The following is a 17,000-nucleotide window of genomic DNA, read 5'->3' on the forward strand; positions in this document are numbered from 1 at the left end:
TGCACAGCTTCATTATGTCACATTATATTAAAACAGATCATACAAAGATCATATTTGGAATAAATTTGGGGCATATTTATAAAACATACTAGGAAGGAATAGTTATTTATTGCAGTGTCTGCTGAATATTATTATAAGTGCTATTTGTCTCAGTCCACATATTAATCATGGATACCAAATCTTAATCTAGTTTTAAATGCTTTATGAAAATAAAATAAAATACAGTTAAATTTGTATTTCATAATTCTATATCTCTATGAATTTTTACAAACTTAGTTCAGGTGTGAAACTACCTTTCAGATCAAGAAACAGCAGCAGAAGCTTCCCTCCTGCTTCTTTTCCATCACAAACTCTCTCCCCTGAAGGAAACCAATAATACCCTTACTTCTAGTAACATTAGTTTTAGCATTTTACATTAGTTCATTATCATTGCTGTACAGCTTTTCATATGGTATGATGTATGTATCTATTCTACTGTCTAAATGTTAAAAGAAAAACTGTCTCAATCTGGAACAATTATGAATAGTGTATTCTAGCATATTTCCTTTGGTAAAAATATATGGATGCGTTTCTATAGGCTGTATGCCTAGGTGTGGAAATTTTAGTTCATGGAATACACATTATTAACCCAGTGGTTACTTATGAGGAAATTGAATCTTAAAGAAATTAATCAAATAACTCATGATTATTTAACTAGTAAGAGATAGAAATAAAGTTTCATTGTAATTCTCATTACAAAATCCACTGTTCAACATATTTTAGACCCTAACAATGGAAGAAATATAACAGACATTAAGCAGTTTTTAGTTGTAGTAGATTGCTCCCTACATGGAATTTACTAAAGCCTAGTGCAGCTTTGCCTTTTGTTTTTAAATGTATCAAGTAATGAATCAATATGACAATTAATCAATAAAGGAGACACAGAAAAATGGTTGGATAGTGTTTAATTTTTAGGACAAACATTTTATATTGCTTTATTTCCACTAAAAATGAGGATTAGTGTTCAAAGATCTAGGTCTTGTAAGATGTTTCAAACTCTGAATCTGTTATGTATATGTGCATATATTTTTGAAGCAATATATCCCAATTACTATATAGTCAACTTATAACTTATATCTACTTATAGTAAGTAAATTAACTCTTTCCTTATTATCTGCATACATAAAGCTATTCTATTGGCTAACTGATTTTTCTGGTGAGTCTATTCATTTAACAGTAAGGTGGATTTTCAACAAAATCTTTACGGTGTTCCTACTATCTTCCAGGAACTTTACTAAATGCAAACATGTCACAGTCCAATGATTTTATTCCATCAATCAACATCTTCAATTGAGTGAATAATTTGTGGAGAATACTATACTAAAGCAATGGAAGATATAATAGGAGAGATGTGGCTATGCCCTAAAAACAAGTTGAAAATGGATATGAACAATGAAAACTTGGAGTAATAAAATGCAATACTGTGAAATGGGGAGACAAAGAGACTCAAATGTGATTGGCTTAATCAAAAGGATGTTAGGAAAAAAGGGGTATTTCTTGATGAATGGTCACAACAAGCTTTTTGAATAGTCTGGCATATGCCCAATTTACAATTGGAAAGAGGATCATGGGCAGGAGCTGGTGTCCTGCAAATTCCTTCCCTTCCATGATTTCCAAAGACTGCAACAATTTTCCTTGCTCCTGTTTCCCATAGCACATGAATTCTTTGTCACATAATTTAGTGCAGTTTTGCCATGCTTGCTAATTATGCTGAGAATCTTGATTACTTAAATAGATCATTATCTTCTTGAGGGCAGAAATTTTTCCACAGCATTTTTGGTATTTTTCAATATCTCACACTGTGCTGTGACTTATCTATTTGAGTAGCCAGAGCTGTGATTTGGTCTTTAAGATGTGACTTCTTTCCCTTGGAAATGAACCTGCTTATGTTTCAATCTCCTGAGGTCATCACATTAAAGAATCTGTGATGTAAATGTGGGCATACATAAAAGGTTTTAATCTCAACCATCCTAAGACTATGTTATAGTTAGCAATTGAAGTTAAAGTGGCTTTTGGGGGTCATTTTATAGGAAAGAGCAATGAGTCTTGCTCAGATGCAATGTTATTCCATGTACTTGAACAATAATAGATTGAGTTTCCCACTGGTAACAAGCTAAGCAATATGTAAACAGAAGAAATATTTTCTGAAAGGGTTGTAAGTTAGAGATAGAACCTATGAAGGACAAAGAAAAAGAAAGTCACAAGACATCCACTTCCAAGAATATGCAAAACGAGACTATTATGACTCTGTAGAGACTTGGATCTGCCTATTTTTTGTGTGTACCAAGTGCATTGGTACAACCAAGGTCCATATAACAGCAAACTTTTTCCCAACATAAATTACAGTTAATAAATATTATTGCAGGCATACAATTATCTTATAAACTTCTGTCTACCAACGTTCATCCCATTCTAACACAGTGAACATAAGGTCAAGACCTTGTATGGGGTAAGTAGTGTACTAAGCACTGAGGATTTGCATTTATATGTATATTTTAAAGATTTTTGTGGTACTATAGATGGAACCCATGGCTTTTTGCATCTTAAGCAAACACTCTACCTCTGAGCTACAATCCTAACCCTAAAATCTTTTTTTAAATGGGTTAAATACTTCAATAAAAGAATACTGAACATTGGGTCCTGAATTCTGGGTTTTAACCTCCTCTTTCCCATGTGCATTTGTACCTTAAGCAAATCACTTAATGTTTCCAATGTTCTGTTTTTTATCTGGAAGAATATATCTTTCCCTTTTATTGCATCGAATACTAAGGAAAGTTTTGATTTATTTAAATATTTACTAAATTTTAAACAAAATATGAATTTATAAAGTGTAAAAAAATTAAAAGTTTATTCTTGTTCTTATTTCTGCCTTTAGACCTTTTCAGATAGAAAAAAATTGTTTAAAATATTCTATTTATAGAGGATAAATATTACTCATGGTAAGGGGAATCCATAGTGAAAAAGAAATTTTAATTAACAGAAATAGTAGAACTCACTCCAAATAGTCAAGCTTTTCTGTCAATTACCTGTCATTCCATACCTATAATGTGATTTTAAGATATGACATTGAGAAAAAGTTGCTTCCTTCTGCATTGCTCTTATTTCCATTCACATTATTTCATACTTTAAATTGTTTACCAAGACAAAATCTGGCTTCATTTTAATCACATAGAGAAAACCAGGTGACCTTGATTTTTCAGTTTGAGCCAACTGTCTCTAAAGAGGAAACTTACTCTTATTGTACTTAGCATATTATCCTTATTAATATTAACATTCTGTAGAGTAATTTTGCACCTTCATTATTTCTTGTGATTCCCTAAAATGAAAAGTAGTTTTTGTAAGCAAAACATTCTTTTAATTCCTTAAATCTATAGAAGTTATTGGTTTGTCTTGTTAACCTAATATTTTCAAGGTTGTTATTTTCATATCTAAAATATTGAGAATATGATCATTTCTCAATTAGGTAGAAAAGTTCAAATATGAGGGACGTAAAATTACTGACTTGACAGTAGTAAAGAAAAATATCTTTCACAAAAAAAATTTTCATTATTTTTTTCAATATATCTATCTCTCTATGTTGGGCCACTGATGCATTACTTTGTTAGTAATTTAATTTCTGCCACTTTATTGAAAAGTGTAAGCAAGTCTCTAGCACTACTATTTATTGACAAACATATGTGCAGATCCTTCTGCAAGGTAAATATTTTTGACTAACACTGGCAATGTTATATAGTTATTGTTCTGAAATAACCTACCCTTTAGACACACGCAGAAACAATGAAGCACACAAATAAGCATCATCAAATTTTAAAAAATAGTTTACTTTACTGGGGATAAGCAAGGGACTCTGTGTGGCAGAAAACCAAAAACAAAAAAGGTTTTGTTGTAAATGGAAAAGGTCAATCCTTTTTGAATCTGCTTTGACTCACACAAAATTAATCATCAGATATGATATTTTCATTGAATAATCCCTTATACTTCCAAACACATTACAGTGCTGCATGTTCTGCTCTTGTCAGTATCATTCAGACTGAGAAAAGGTTGGAATGCAATCAGTTCTTCCCAGTATTTAACTAACTCCTGCTACAAAGGCAGAAAACCATCACATAGGAAAGATTTTTTTCAAAGTTACAGAAAACAAATGAAAAATATGTACTGTCTAATATTTGTGATGGAAAGATGTTGGGTTTACTTTATGAATATATCTAAAATTATAATTTAGAGACAAAACAGAAGGACATTGTGATCACTTTCCATTATTAAGGTAGCGTTAGCATCAAACAAGACATGCACAGGTTTGAATACATTATTGACTTACCTGACAAAGATATTTTTACAGTTCTATAATATTTTCTCCAGGATTAAACACACACATATGCACTCCAGTTAGTTGCCAGTCACAAGCTATAGTTAGCCTCTTTTCTTCTTCTTCTTCTTTTCTCTCTCTCTCTCCCTCTGTCTCTCTCTCCTAAAATATTTCCATAGAGACACCAATTTACAAAGTTTTAGTAGCCCTTAAGGAAAGTCATAAAAGAGAAAAAATGTCACAATACAGAGAGTTATAGGTGAGGAGAGGAGACAAGATTATAGATATTTTCCCTGGATGATGGTGGGTTTATGAATTAATTAAGGAGGAATGAGATTTGAACTTCAAGTGGATTCCTTGGGAACATCACACTTTCTTTTTCCATCACTGTGTACTGATGAATCTCATTCACTCTAAACAATAGGTGACTCTGGTAAATCATTGTTCATTTAAAACAATCCTGTGCTAAAAATTAATAGAATGACAGGGAGTTGGGTGAGCAATGAAGAATGACTACTAGTGATCATAGTATTTCTTTTTTGAGTGAGGAAAATGTCCTTAAATTGATTGTGATTGTGGTGTTGGTTGTACAACTCTGTGAACACATTAAAATCCATTGGATTGTGCATTTTAAATGGGTGAATTCTGTGATATGCATATTATATCTCAAAAAACTGTTTTCCAAAAACATGTTATAAGTATTATGTTTTTAAGGAATCTATTGTTTTGTCTTCACTCTTTACATAGGCATAAGAATGCACCAATGTTTTTTTTGTACATTTGTGGCTAATGTGGATATTGATGGGATGGTTTTACGATCCATGAAATATAAGTGATGAACATAATATAAACTCACATATCATGGAGCACTGTCATTGCATTAGAACTACATGGTGGGGTAAAATCATTACCTGGTTTTAGTGATAGAAGAGTAGCTCTTCTGAGTACAATATTCTCTCAGAAAATAACTTGAAACATTAGACAAAATATAAAATAATACCCAGAACCACTAGAGGGTAACTAAAATCAGACAGAGATTAAAGGAAATTCTTCACTTGGGATTTTTTTCTGAGGACAATGTATGGTCAGTGCCATGCAAAGTGGTTAAAACTGGGATAGAAAACATGTAGTCTTATTAGCTTGAAGAAAGACAGAACAGAGGTTAAGTGACTACAGCAGCTAGCAAGTAAGGAAGAAATATCAAAAAGGAGTAATCCAATAAAAGAAACTCCACATATGAACCCTACGCATGTCTCTGGTTGATTTCTGAACTATTCATGTGCAAGGCAAGGTCCAGGCAACCCAGGTAAGGCAAGAAAAACAAATATTTCAGTTGCTCCTCACTGCGAGTGACAGAGTTGAAAGTTTTAGATCATCCAAGTGAGCTGCCTACTAAAATTAACACACACACACACACACACACACACACACACACAACTCTTTGAAGGAACATATCAGAATCTAGAGTCTGTATATGCCCACTAGCTCCCAAGTCTGTTAAGTAATATGAACTTATCATTTGTTTTATCACTTGAGTATGTGCACATGCAAATGTGTTTTTATGTTTCTTCAAGTGTGTTCCATTCCCAGTCATTGCACACAATTTGAGGATATGTAAATCTTGGTTGGTGGAATGATAATCTAGAAAGTTCCATTTCTGGATGTGAACCTATGTGTATCCAGTTCTTGGAACAGTGATTAGAATTTATGAAGTTTTTAGATTTTTTTCTACTTTATGTGAGCAAATTGTCAAAAGTATGCAAAAACTACATGAACATCTTTTTAATACTCTCAGTGCCTCACTTTCTTCATCTGGTAAATGGGGACAATAATAGAATCTAGGTCATAGGTGTATTGGTATAAATGATAAAATTCATAATTTTTAGCTCAGAATAAACACTTGATAAACATTAATACTATTGTCATCATTATTATCTCTTTACTCTGACGGAGTGTTCTCTAGAGTATTCATTTAGTCATGCTGTAAATAATTGGTGCCTGCCATTTAAGGCTGTATCTTAAATATAAGGCTGTATCTTAAACACTGGGTTATCAAATACAATCCTTACCTCTTCATGGAAAGCATAACAGGTCTGTATTTAACATAGATCTAATAAGTACCTGACAGATTCCTGAATGAATGAATTGGAGGACACATTTCCTGTCAAAAAGCTGATTTTTTAATCTTGTCTCTAATACCAAATCCAAGGGCTGGTTGTAATTCCTTATATCAGTATTTAATAATCTCTGCCCAGTCGGGTTGCTTATCTATTTCTTAAAGTTGCACCATATTTGTTCTACTTTGCATTATTCATATATACCACTCTCTGTCCATAGCAATAGAAACACTCCATCCACCCACTACAGATCCCAGGATAGGTAGCACAGAGATACTCATGCAAGTGAGGCACAGAAAATTTAAACAGGAGATCCAAGATGGTGACTGGGACACAGCTGCAGACTGCATGAGCTCTGTGAACCAGGGACTTTGCTGAGATGCTGGAGACACACTTGGCTAAGGTAAAGCACCAGGGAGAGCCAAAACTTCAGTACTCTGAACCCATAGCTCGTGGAAGGCTTCTCCATGCCACGATTTACTAACAGAACAGCTGGTGCTGCACACCAAACCCCACCCCACTGGAGGATCTCCAATCCTCCAGCTTACTCCTCAGCCCCCATTAGGCCCACCAGATATCCCCAAAACTCTCACCCCTCAGACCCACATGATCTCCACTGGGCCAGTGCACCACAGGCCCACCAGATCTCTGCTGAGCAAGCACCCTTCAGACCTGCCAAGCCAGTGATCCACAGGCCTGCACAATCTCTGCTCTATTGGCCCGCACCCCATAGGCTTGCCAGCCCGGCAAGCTACAAGCCCTCATGATCTCCACTGGGCCATGCCCCTCAGTCCTACCAGGCCATCCATCCACAGGCCCACATGATCTCTGCCTGGCCCACGCTCCACAGGCCCGCCAGTTCTCTGTTTGGGCCTGTGTCCCTACAGCATGCCAGGCCCAAGCTCCAAAGGCCCACTAGATTGCCTCAATGACAGGCCTCTGCCCACTAAGACTGAAATTCCACTGTTCCTGAACCATTGACTTTTTTTTCTTTTATTATTCATATGTGCATACAAGGTTTGGGTCATTTCTCCTCCCTGTCCCCACCCAACCATTGACTTTTTTTTCTTGTTTTTTTTTTTTTGCATTCCTTTAAAGATTTGGCTGCCTGGTTTGCTGTTTGATCATTCACCATCTCTCCCAGCTGTTTTCCTTGGTTCTTTCTTTTTATTTTATTTATTTTTTCTTTTTTCCCTTATATTTCTCTTTCTTTCTCTTTTTTTATCCTTTTTCCTTGGTTTTGTTAGTTTCACTATTGTAACTCAGCTAACACTAAATTACACATAGTCCAGGGACAGAAATGGTACCAAGTGGAAATATGAGAAGATGAAAAAGGGATGGAAACCATTCTCCCACCAAAATAAATTAGTACAGGATTCAGAGGGAAATGAAGAAAACAGATACCCAGATCCAGACTCCAAGAAAACAAAGAGAAACTATTCCAAAGAACCCAATGAAGCCCACAAGAACAACCTGACAGAAGAAATCCTGCAAGTAATCACAGAGAATTTCATGGAGATGTTACTAGACATGGTCAACCAAAACATACAAGAGGCACTCAAGAAATTCCAAGAGGACAAAAATAAACAATATGAGAAAATACAATAACAAATAAGTGAAATCATAGCAGCCTTAAATAAAAATCAAAATGAAACAGAAAACACAATAAATAGCTAAATGAATTAAGGATGAAAATTAACAACATTAAAGAGGAAGTGACCTATGATATGGAAAACCTCAGAAAAAAGAATGAAACAGAAATACAAAACAAAATGGAAGGCCATTCCAGAAGAATAGAACAAACAGAAGACAGAATCTCAGAACTTAAAGATGAAATAGTAATTAAAGGAAAAACTGAAGAACTATTAGTCAAACAACTCAAGACTTGTGAAAGGAATATGCAAGAACTCACTGACTCCATTGAAAGACCAAACCTGAGAATCATGGGCATGGAAGAAAGGGAAGAGGTGCAAACAAAAGGGATTTGTAATATATTCAATGAAATAATAACAGAAATTTTCCCAAATATAGAGAAAACTATGCCCATCCAGGTACAGCAAGCCTCCAGGACACCAAACAGACTTGACCAAAATAGAACTACCCCATGACATATTATTATTAAAATAACAAGCACAGAGAATAGAGAAAGAATATTGAAGGCTGTAAGAGAGAAAAAACAACATACAAAGATAAACCCATCAAAATCACAGCAGATTTTTCCATGGAAACCTTCAAGGCAAGAAGAGCATGCAGTGAGGTCTTCCAGGCACTAAATGAAAATAACTTCAAACCTATGACACTCTACCCAGCAAAACTACCATTCAAAATAGATGGAGCAATAAAAGTCTTCCATGAAAAGCAGAAACTAAAACAATATATGACCACAAAGTCACCACAACAAAAGATTCTCCAAGGAATTCTGCACACAGAAAGTGAAAGCAAACAAAACCATGAAAGGGAAGGCAGTACCAAACCACAGGAGAAGAAAATGCAAGAAAGTAGAGAGTAACATTGATTCAGCTGCACAAAATCAAACCCTTGAACAACAAAGACAACTAAATGACAGTGATCACCACATACCTATCAATACTAACACTAAACATTAATGGACTTAATCCCCCCATCAAAAGACACCAACTGGCAAACTGTATTAAAAAGGAAGCTCCAACAATCTGCTGCCTACAGTAACCCCACCTCATCGAAAGAAATAAGCACTGGCTGAGAGTGAAAGGCTGGAAGAAGATTTCCCAAGCCAATGGTTCCCAAAAACAGGCAGAGGTAGCAGAACTTATCTCAGATAAAGTAGACTTCAAGCTTACATTGATCAAACGAGATAAAGAAGAACACTCTATACTAATAAAAGGGGAAATACACCAAAAGGAAATAACAATTATCAACCTATATGCATCTAACATCAATGCACCCAATTTCATCAAACATACTCTCAAGGACCTAAAAACATATTATAAACTCCCATTATCAGCATACTGATAGTGGGAGACCTTAATAACCCCCTATCACTATAGATAGGTCATCCAAACAAAAAAATCAATAAAGAAATCCTAGAACTAAATCACACCACAGACCAAATGGACCTAGCTGACATCTACAGAATATTTCATCCAACTGCTTCACAATGTACATTCTTCTCAGCAGCCCATGGAACCTTCTCTAAAATTGATCATATCTTAGGGCACAAAGCAAGCCTCAGCAAATATAAGAAAATAGAAATAATTTCATATATTTTATCTGAACACAATGCATTAAAACTAGAAATCAACAACAAAACATCAGTAAAAAACATGCAAACAATTGGAAGCTTAACAACATGTTACTGAAAGGTGAATGGGTCATTGATGAAATAATAGAGGAAATTAAAAGTTTCCTGGAAGTTAATGAAAATGAAAACACGACCTACCAGAACCTGTGGGACACAGCAAAGGCAGTCCTAAGAGGAAAGTTTATAGCTGTGAGTGCATATATTAGAAGGTGAGAAAGATCTCAAGTCAATGATCTAATACTACAGCTCAAACTCCTAGAAAAATAAGAACAAGCAAACTCCAAAACAAGAAGAAGGAGAGAAACAATTAAAATAAGAGCTAAAATCAATGAAATAGAAACAAACAAACAAACAAAAAAGTACAAAGAATTAATGAAACAAAAAGCTGGTTCTTTGAAAAAATAAATAAGATTGACAGACCCCTGGCAAACCCGACTAAAACGTAGAAAGAAAAAACTCAAATCAGTAAAATCAGAAATGCAAAAGGGGAGATAACAACAAACACCACAGAAATCCAGGAAATCATCAGAGACTACTTTGAGAGCTTATACTCTAATAAATTTGAAAATCTTGAAGAAATGGACTGATTTCTAGATACTTAGGACCATCCAAAACGAACCAAGAGGATATTAATCACCTGAATAGATCTATAACACAAAATGAAATTGAAGCAGCAATTAAGAGGAAAGTCCAGGACCTGATAGATTCACTGCTGAATTCTATCAGACATTTAAAGAGGAACCTATACCAATTCTCCTTAAACTGTTCCATGAAATAGAAAGGGAAGGAACACTGCCTAACTCATTTTATGAAGCCAACATTACTCTCATCCCAAACCCAGACAAAGGCACCTCCAAAAGGGAGAACTATAGTCCAATTTCCTTAATGAATATCAATGCAAAAATCCTCAATAAAATAATGGCAAACCAAATCCAACAACACATCAGAAAGATCATACACCATGACCAAGTTGGCTTCATCCCAGTGATGCAGAGGTGGTTCAACATAGGCAAATCTGTAAATGTAATACAGCACATTAATAGAAGCAAAGACAAAAACCACTTGATCATCTCAACAGATGCAGAAAAAGCCTTCGACAAGATCCAACACTACTTCATGATAAAAGCTCTAAAAAAACTAGGACTAGAAGGAATGTACCTCCACATTGTAAAGGGTATATATGACAAACCTACAGCCGACATCATAATTAACAGTGAAATACTGAAACCATTTTCCCTAAAATCAGGAATGAGACAAGGATGCTCACTATCCCCACTCCTCTTCAGCATGGTACTGGAATTTCTAGCCAAAGCAATTAGACAAGAAAAAGAAATAGAAGGAATACAAATAGGTAAAGAAACTGTCAAAACATCCCTATTTGCAGATATGATCCTACACCTTAAAGACCCAAAAAACTCTACCCAAAAACACTTAGACACCATAAACAGGTATAGCAAGGTAGCAGGATGCAAAATCAACTTTCAAAAATCATTAGCTTTTCTATACACCAACAACTAACAAACTGAGAAGGAATACATGGGAACAATTCCATTTATAATAGCCTCAAAAAAAAATCAAATACCTAGGAGCAAATTTAACAAAGGATGTGAATGACCTCTACAAGGAAAATTATAAACCCCTGAAGAAAGAGATCAAGGAAGACTACAGAAGATGGAAAGATCTCCTATGCTCATGGATTGCTAGAATCAACATAATAAAAATGGCTATACTACAAAAAGTAATCTACATGTTTAATGCAATTTCCATCAAAATCCCAATGACTTTCATCACAGAGATTGAAAAATCTACCCTAAAGTTCATTTGGAAATACAACAGACTGCAAATAGCCAAAGTAATACTCAGCAAAAAGAGCAATGCTGGAGGTATCACAACACCCTACTTCAAACTATATTTCAAAGCAATAGCAATAAAAACAGCATGGTATTGGCACAAAAACAGACATGAAGAACAGTGAAACAGAATAGAGGACCCCGATATGAATCCACACAACTACACCCACCTTATTTTTGACAAAGGGGCCAAAAATATATGATATAGAGTAGACAGCCTCTTCAACAAATATTTCTGGGAAAAATGGTTATCCATCTGCAAAAAATGAAACTAGATCCATGTCTATCACCCTATACTAGTATCAACTCAAAATGGATCAAGGACCTTAATATCAGACCCGAAACTCTGAAGTTACTACAGGAAGGAGCAGGAAACACTCTGGAACAAATAGGTATAGGCAAGGACTTCCTCAATAGAACCCCAGCAGCCCAGCAACTAAGAGAAAGAATGGGCAAATGGGACTTCATAAAATTAAAAAGCTTCTGCACAACAAAAGAAATGGTCTCTAAACTAAAGAGACCACCCACAGAGTGGTAGAAAACATTTGCTAGCTATACATCAGACAAAGGACTGATAACCAGAATATACAGGGAAGTTACGAAACTAAATTCTCCCCAAATCAGTGAACCAATTAAGAAATGGGCAAGTGAACTAAATAAAACTTTGTCAAAAGAAGAAATTCAAATGGCCAAAAAACACATGAAAAAATGCTCACCATCTCTAGCCATAAAGGAAATGCTAATCAAAACCACACTAAGATTCCACTTCACCCCTGTTAGAATAGCCATCATCAAAAACACCACCAACAACAGGTGTTGGTGAGGATGTGGGGAAAAGAGGAACCCTCATACATTGCTGGTGGGAATGCAAGCTGGTACAACCATTCTGGAAAGAATATTGGAGGCTTCTTAAAAATCTAAACGTAGATTTGCCATATGATCCAGCAGTCCCACTCCTGGGGAAATACCAGAAGGATTGCAATACAGGTTACTCCAAAGGCTCCTGCACACCCATGTTTATTGCAGGACTATTCACTATAGCCAAGTTATAGAAACAACCATGATGCCCCACTACTGATGAATGGATCAAGAAAATGTGGTATTTATACACAATGGAATTTTACTCAGACATGAAGAAGAATGAAATACTATTATTTGCAGGTAAATGGATGGAACTGGAGAACATCATTCTGAGAGAGGTTAGCCAGACTCAGAAGACCAAAAATCATGTGTTCTCCCTCATATGTGGTCTTTAGATCTAGGGCAAATACAGCAATGTTGTAGGACTTGGGTTACATGACAAGGGGAGAACACACACAGGAGGTATGGGATTAGATAGAAAACCCAAAACATGAAAGCATTTGATGTCCCCACTCCAAAGGAATTAATACAGAAACCTTAAAGCGACAGGTCAACATGAAAAGGGAATCAAGAAGCAGTGTAAAGATCAGTTAGATATGAATCAACCTGGTTTGTAATGTATTTGTACACGGAAGCAATGTTAGGAATTTCTCTGTATAGCTGTCCTTATCTCAACTAGCAAAACGCTATGCCTTTCTTATTATTGCTTATTTCTACTCTTTAACGGAACTGGAGAAAAGCACAGAACATGTTCTGCCTGGAAGCCAGGGGGGAGGGGGGAGAGGGTGCACGTATGGAGCAGGGGGGATAAATGACCCAAACAATGCATGCACATGTGAATAAATGAATAATAATAAAAACAAAATACTAAAGGAAAAAAAAAGAAAATTTAAACAAAGGGAGAGACAGAGAGAGAGAGAAACTCCCACAAAGAATGATTTTGAGGCAGAAAGTTAATGCCATTTCCCAGTAAAGGCATACAAAGAACATGAGCCAATGGCTGAGTCACACACTGCAAATTTCAGCTGTAGTGCTGAATCAAAAGGCAGTTTTCTGTTCCACAATCCAAAGAACTCTTGTGAAGGTATAGTTCTTTTCTGTTATATTCAATCACCAGTAGTGTTGCAGTTAGCCTCAGACTTGAGTATAGAAGGTTAAATTTTACTAGGTAAGCACGCCAAGGTCTTTATCATTACATTTTATACTCAAAATGCTAAAACGTTGAAAGCATGCTTGGTGGTAAGAGAGAATGGAGACCTAGATTTACTTGTTTGACTTGAAGAGTCTGCCCTGTTGGAAAGGACAGAGATTTATGCACCTGCATAGAAAATCAACAGATGAAACCTCCTGCAGTCATAAGTATGACTTCAGTACATCTTTTTGCTTTTCATACAGGAAGGCCTCTGAAGGCTACTTCAGTACAAATGTGAAATATCTTTACTCAATCTTTGCCTGAGATAGTTAGAGGATCATCCTGCACTAAATTTCATACTGACCCCACTTACCATCTATGTAATTTAGCAAAATTTCATGGTTTTATGGATTACTCTAAGTCAAAAGTCAGCAAGCATTTTTTTGGTAAGGGGCCACATAATAAATACTTTAGTATTTGGAGGCCATATGCCATCTCTGTTGCATATTCTTCTTTGTCTTTATTTTTTAAGGTCTTTAAAAATGTAAAAAAAGAATCTTAGCTCAAGGGCTGTACAAAAACAGGCCACTTGTTGGATTTGGCCCTTGGGCCATAGTTTGCCACCTTCCCTACTAAATCATTGCAACAGTAGAGATGTGGGTAAGAAATGTACAGTGAAGTATGTGTATAATTTAATGTACACATATGATTTCACACACATGTTAGGGACACAACACTGTTCTTTCTTTCCACTATAAAATAGGTCTTTCTGTACAAAGACTTTACTAATATGTTTTACAATTCTTCATAAAAAGCAAGAAATGAATTCTACACAGAGTGGATTTCAATAAATACAGACTGGCAGATTGGCATGAAGAAAATAGCCTATGTCAAAAGACATAGCCAGGGAATTATTTTCTTTCTACTTTATATCTAGGAATATATGTCATTTAATGTGCAAGTCTATGTGTATCTGGTAATTCTGTTATTATCAATAATGATATTAAAATTTAAATATATCACAAATTTTCATTTTCAGCATTTTAACATTCTATATCAGACATCTTGTACATTTCCATAGACCATAATATTTCCACATTAAGAGGAAAACAATAAGCAGATTTTAGAAACATCAGATTTCCCAGTGCCAAAAATCAGCATAAAAGCTTAAAATTGCCTATATACAAAGTATACTGGTTATCACAATAAATAAATAAAAATAATATCTTTTAATATGTTAGACAGTACACCTAGGTACTGTCTAGGTGTCTAATTTGGTCAACAAAGAGGATTAAAATTTTTAGAGGAGAGAATGTATACAGGAATTGGAGTCTCACTGTTACCTTTCTAGTTTATGAATCATTTTTGGCCATATCTTGACTACATAATATGGTTGGGCTTTTCTGCCTCTGGGCTTTATTTATTTATTTAGCATCACTGCATTGAAGGGCCATGTATTCTCATCATGCATTTTTTAAAACTACAGTTGAGGAGTTTTCACATTCAGTACAGTAATAAACATTTTATTATGGAACTCCACTACGTTCTTTCCTCTAAAGATACCTGAAGTTATGTATCACTAAGAATAAGAATATATTCTTCTTGGTTCAGAAAGTTTTTATTTACTCCAGTCCAAAATACCAGCATTATGAGGTAAGCTATCATACAAGTTATTGACAACGAAAATCAATACGTACTCCTTGGTGCTCTACAATTTTTGTGCTGTTATTCACAATTGAAGCATGCAGTTATCATACACTTTCCTCCATGTCATCACCTCATTCCATTTATGGCTTCAAAGGCAATTTTCAAGGTTGGTAAATGAAAGGAATGGGACAAAATGAAATCGTAACTCTGTCCCATTGTCGTTGCTCTTCATTTTGTTTTGGTGACAATTCCCCCAGTGTATCTTAATATACTCAGCAAATTCATGTGTCTCTTTTTCGTTTCTCTCTTTCCAAAGGTATACAGGGATCATGTTTATAATATATATTTAAAGCACAATATAAATATATATATAGCACAATAGAAGTTCTCAATTGTTTCTAAAACTACTTCTAAACACCAGTTTCATGATTTCAAAGTCTTTCATAATTTTATACTTACTAGCTACATTAATATATTTCTATGCATAAACTTGGTAAGATGTATAGAGCTTGTAGCAAAGTTAACTACCATGAAGTGAGTTTCACTATTACCTACTGATAATAGATACACTGAGTTAAGAATCTGCTAGGGAAATAAAAAGCAAATTTTAAAAATAAGTCTTTTCCCGTGGAGTCACTCACTTAGTGCATACCACTCATACCTTAGCTGAACATCCAAGAGATCATTCTATTTTCTGTCTCTGCTTTCCATTCTGAAAGTGGTATCAGTCAGAACTTGTGTTCATTTTATGAGCTGCAATTTTAGATTTCTCAGGGTAAAACAGCCATAGGTTATAGCAAAATTTTGTTGCCATGATGAACAACTATCATAGTCTCATTTTTTTCTCTTCATTTTCTCTAAGTACTGAGTAAAGGGTAAAGAACATCGTGCCACATTTATTCTAAAACATCCCTTCCAACTTGTTCTGGTTACTTCAGTGATACCCAGAAACTCCAGGTGTTTTTGGTATTCACCAACCTGGCTCATGTGTTTTTCTCTCCCAGGACCTCTCTTCTGCTGAACTTATTCCAGTCCTTCAGAACCTGACTCTTCATCTAGTATGAAATCTTCTGTCTGAATTATCTATCCCTGCATAACAACCCACCCACAATCTACTGGATTCACACTACAAACTTTTTAGTTTGCTTAAGATTTTATGGGTCAGGAATTTGGGTGTTGATCACCAGGTACAGAACATTTTCATTCTATAATGACTGGGTGGTTTGAATGGCTGAAGACGCCTCAGATGTTTCTTATGTCACAGATCTCACCTCTGATTGCTGACTGTATTTCTTATTCTCCATATCACATCTGCTGGAGCAGAATCTCAAGGTGGCTTCTTTATTCATATGTCTGGTGTCTGCCACTGGGATGGCTGGAATGTTGAGACTGAACAAATATCTTTCCATCCAGCTTCTTCGTGTGGCTAGTTTAGACACTCTAACAACATGGCAATCTCAAGATATTGAGACTCCCATCACAGTATCTAGCTTCCTCTAGAGCATTAAGAGAGTGAAAAGACAAGTAAAAACTGGTAGAATAGTGTATATTTCTGATGTGTATAACTGACAAAGGGTCTTAGACTGAATATGTTCTTAAAATCAACACAAATCATTACTAAAAAGAGAAATATAAAAATGAGTAATAGAATGGAAAGGGTAGTTCATAAAATAAGGACATGATAATAAAAATAACTTTAACCTTACTAATCATCCTGGGAATGCATTGAAGCACACAATATGATACTACTAACCTCTCACTAGAGTGG

This window comes from Castor canadensis, chromosome X (genome assembly GCF_047511655.1).
Source record: "Castor canadensis chromosome X, mCasCan1.hap1v2, whole genome shotgun sequence".
NCBI lineage: Eukaryota > Metazoa > Chordata > Mammalia > Rodentia > Castoridae > Castor > Castor canadensis.